Genomic DNA, 4225 nt, shown 5'->3' with positions numbered 1-4225 from the left:
CTGGCTGCTGAGGCTGAGAAGCCCCAAGGTTGACAAGTAAAAAGGCACAGTCCCGATGTTACCAAACCACATGGCAGGACATTAACTTAAGTCCATTGTTAAGTCCCAAGGTCGGCAGAGCATAGAAGGCTGCTGAGCAATGAACGACATGGCTACATGCAGGGTCCAAACGTGTCATAGGCTAGAGACCATACCCAAAAGCTTCTCCTTATATACAGGAAGCAGACCACATACCCAAAGGCAGCTACCCAGCTGCTTGTGGTAGATCCCACCATGGAGTTGATTACCAGTCTCCTCATGGGGATTAACTACCACCAGCTGCCCAGCCACTCAACCAGGCCCAGCCAAGTTGACACACAAACTGAACTACCACACATGGGGTTGCCATGAGTCGGAACTGACTCATAGCAACTGGTTTTTATATATCCTGGAGCTCTCCCCACATCAGTTTAGTAGGGATATTTCTTACTCCTTTTGTCTGCATAATGCTGCATTGTGTGGATGTGGCACAGCTAATTCCACCAGGCCCCCTGAGTTGTTTTCTTATTTTTGGCTATTACAAACAAAACAATAATAACTGTGAAGTAAGTCATTACATACATGTTTGAGAAAATCTGTCCATGTTTGGGAATTTCTGTGAGACTGAGTCCCACAAGTGGGATTAAGAATATCCCCAGGGTGGACAGGGCACAGGCAAATAATCTTCAAAGGACCCGCTCCTGTCCATATAGGCAACTGCATTTTAAAATGTTTTACAAAATTCTTGGGCCCATGTGAGGTGTAGTGATTTAGCGATGAAGATTTAGAATTATAGGTAGAAAAGAGGTACTTACATACTTGTTTATTGTCCAACAAATATACATGAAGAGTCTTCAGAGTGCCCAAGCACCATCTTTTAGTGTTCTTTATTGAAAGTAGTCCTGATGGTGCCATGGGTAAGTGCTTGGCTGCTAAATGAAAGGTGGGTAGTTTGAACCCACCAGTGGCCTTGAGGGAAAAAGATGAGGCAGTCTGCTTCTGTAAAGATTACAGCCTTAGAAACCCTATGGAGCAGTTCTACTCTATCCTATAGGGTCACCATGAGTCAGAATTGACTCCATGGCCATAGGTTTGGTTTGGTTTGGTTTACTATCAAATACGCCATTCTTCACCAATTTCCTATCTCCCATTATGAGAAAAAGGTAGCAAGACTGTTACTACTTGCAATGTTATGGCTCTTCAGAATCTACTTATATTGAAACAATATAGATCTTGCCTCTGCAGTTTCCTAATACCATTTATTTAATGCTGTTTACATCATTACCTACGTTGCTCCATCATCCATCTTGACTCTGTGAACACTGGCTTCCAATAACTCTCAAAGGCTGTTACTGTTCTTCCTGGAGGGAAGCCACAATGTTAATCCTACCCAGAACATGTGGGAAAATGTGGCAGATAATTTGTTTTCTAATCATGTGAATTTTACCACTCAGAATTTCACAGCATTGATACAGAACAACAAATCTTCCAACCATATCTTCTTTTGAACTTGTAGGCAATGATAAAGTTTAGGCCTTCCTCAACTTTAATCTTGTTCCATGTTGACCATACCCCTGCCTCACACATTTGGCCACATGGAGTAAGATAGGCAGGGAGGTATGACCAGAGTGAGAAGAATGGTCCCATTCACTCAAAGAATGTGCCTTGTCCAATACAGCTGAAAACCAACCTGAGAGAGCACGTCGCCACGTCAATTAGACAAGAAAAAACATTAATTGGAAGGGCCAATTGTGGAGCAATAGTTTTGAAAGCCTTTGGAGGAGAAAGTGTGCACTGCCCACCCCCCTCCCCAGGAGAACTGACTGACAAGCAGATGAGAAGGGGAGACCTTCCTCGATGTAAGCAGAGTAAAGGATGCCTGCCTCTACTCACCACTATCAGATGCTCAAGCTGAGGGGTTAGCTGTGGACTATCAGTGGCCCAGAGCTTTGAGCTTATCCTACACCTGACATGAAAGTCACCCCAAATTAACATCTCAGCACCATTCTGATGGTCCACTACCATGCTGGCCAGTGAGAGTGATTGGATCACCAAGATGCCCTCTGGAACTGGGACCAGCCACGGAGTCCTGGGACTACCCTATAGACATGAGTCCTTGAGTTTCTTGGTGCATCTGGTTGGCATGGAAGTGGGAGTGGGGATGAGAGCTAAGTGATTAAAGGATTGGAGAGGGCCTGATGAGGAGAAACTGGAACTGGGGCCCATATCAGCCCTAGCTGGTCCCAGGCATTGGATGAATAATGATGAACATAAAACAAATGCTCAGTTTTTCACTCCTCTATCCAGTTCTGACTCCAGCTGCCCATGTAGCACTCCTTTCTCTGACCCTAGCCACTTAGAGCTAGGTCAGATCTCGCAAGTTAAAGGACACAGTCCTCCAGTTCAGACTGCTATGTAGGCCCAAGACTTCAAGCTTGGGGGCTCTCAGCCCCTCCAACTTCCTAGCTGTTGGCTCCTCCTACTCCCTCAGGTTCAATAATTTGTGAGAATGGCTCACAAGTTTATGATTGGCTCACAGCTTTATTATAAAAGGATACAAAACAGGAGTAGCATAAGGAAGAGATGAAGAGACACATAGGGCAAAGTCTGGGAGGGTTCTCAGTATGAAGTTTCCAAGTCCCAAAGCAGTGAGTATCTCCCCAAGAGCAGATGTTTTCACCAACCAGGAAGCGAACGGAGATTCAGTGTCCCGCTTTTACTGGGGTCTACATTACATAATGCAGGCTCCAGCCCTTCTCCCCTGACATCAGTCATCATCACAAGGTAATCACAAGAGGGGCTCTCTGGCCTGGCCACCATAGGGTAATCATCACGAGGTACCCTGAAGTCAGCTGGTATTATCAGGTGATCTGGAGGCATCCCAAGATAGGGCTCTTCGGCCTGGCTACCATGAGGTAATCATCATGAGGTTAAGTTGCTCTAGCCTGGCCAGCCTCCACTCCAGAGTCGTCTCTCTGGTATAAGCTGTCAGGTCTAGAGTCCTTAGCAAAATTCCAAGGACCTAGGAATTATCTCCTAGAAAATGAGGACAAAGACCAAATAACTTTGGGTAAAGTTAAACTCAAAAACTGCACAGATGGTGACCTACAAAACTATGACTTAGCTGTTCTGGCAACCAGAACCCACTCAGGACCGGTTTCAGGTTGACCCAGGCCAGTGCCAAGGACCAGAAGGAGACTTAGTAGAGTAATATCTGAGGATATTACTCTAAAGCAGGAGAGGACAACTATGTGTTTGTAAAGAGCCAGATAGTTAATATACTAGGCTTTATGGGGCTATAGGGTCCTTTCACAACTACTCAATTCTAATGTTGTAGAGGGAAAGCAGCTACAGCCTATATGTCAACAAATGGGTGTGGCTGTGTTATAATGAAACTTGACTTAAAAAAAGCAGACAGGGACTTCCGGTAAGATGGAGGAATAGGCAGACAAGTGACACAGACCCTCTTTAACAAAGAAAAGAAAAATCAATTGACAGAGATACAGAAGATAATCCTGGAGCCCTGAGCTTGGAAAGGAACTATACAGAAGTGGATCAGGCACCAACTAGTGGAAAAGCCTGAACGAAAACAGGACCTAAGAACAGGCTCTGTTTGTCAGGGGTGGCAAGGACATACAAGAGACTGACAACAGGAAAGGAGACAGGTGGTAAGTGCGTAAGTGCTGTCAACTAGTGAATAGAGGAGCACAGCACAGGACTCTGCCTGTATAGATAACATACAAAAAAAGCAAAGAAAACAAAAATTGTGGGCAAGGCACTCCAACATATAATCACCAATTAAATATAAACACAAAAATGTCACAATGCCTTGCAGACAACAAACAGAGCATCACAATCCACACAAAGAAGCAAGATAAAGCAGGAGAAACAAGGGATCAGGATACAGATCCCAAACACATCCCTGAGGAAGATACAGCATTGAAACTCCCCGATAAGGAATTCAAAAGAATTATATTTAGGTATCTTCAAAGAACTGAGAGACAGACCAAGGAAAACACACACAAAACCCTAGAAGAATGTAGGAAGAAAATACAAGAACAAAATGACAAAATAAATGAAAAATTAGAAATGATTCTAAATCTACAGATAGAAACCCAGAAGATTAATACTAAATTGTCAGAAACAGATAACACATTGAAAGGACAAAGGAGTAGAACTGATGCATGGAAGACAGAATTAATGAGAT

At 43.9% G+C, this 4225-nt stretch overlaps 1 protein-coding gene across 1 annotated transcript in view; it reads right to left on the bottom strand.

Annotated features, from left to right (window-relative positions):
• SLC41A2 (solute carrier family 41 member 2) overlaps nt 1-4225 on the bottom strand; it is a 213219-nt gene that overhangs the window by 549 nt on the left and 208445 nt on the right. The window lies entirely within an intron of this gene.

The sequence above is a fragment of the Orycteropus afer genome, unplaced genomic scaffold, assembly GCF_000298275.1.
Source record: "Orycteropus afer afer isolate SDZICR_OR568_19922 unplaced genomic scaffold, OryAfe1.0 scaffold00209, whole genome shotgun sequence".
NCBI classification, from domain to species: Eukaryota; Metazoa; Chordata; class Mammalia; order Tubulidentata; family Orycteropodidae; genus Orycteropus; species Orycteropus afer.
Note: the sequence above shows the minus strand (reverse complement) of the source record. Positions and strands in the feature narration are given on the sequence as shown.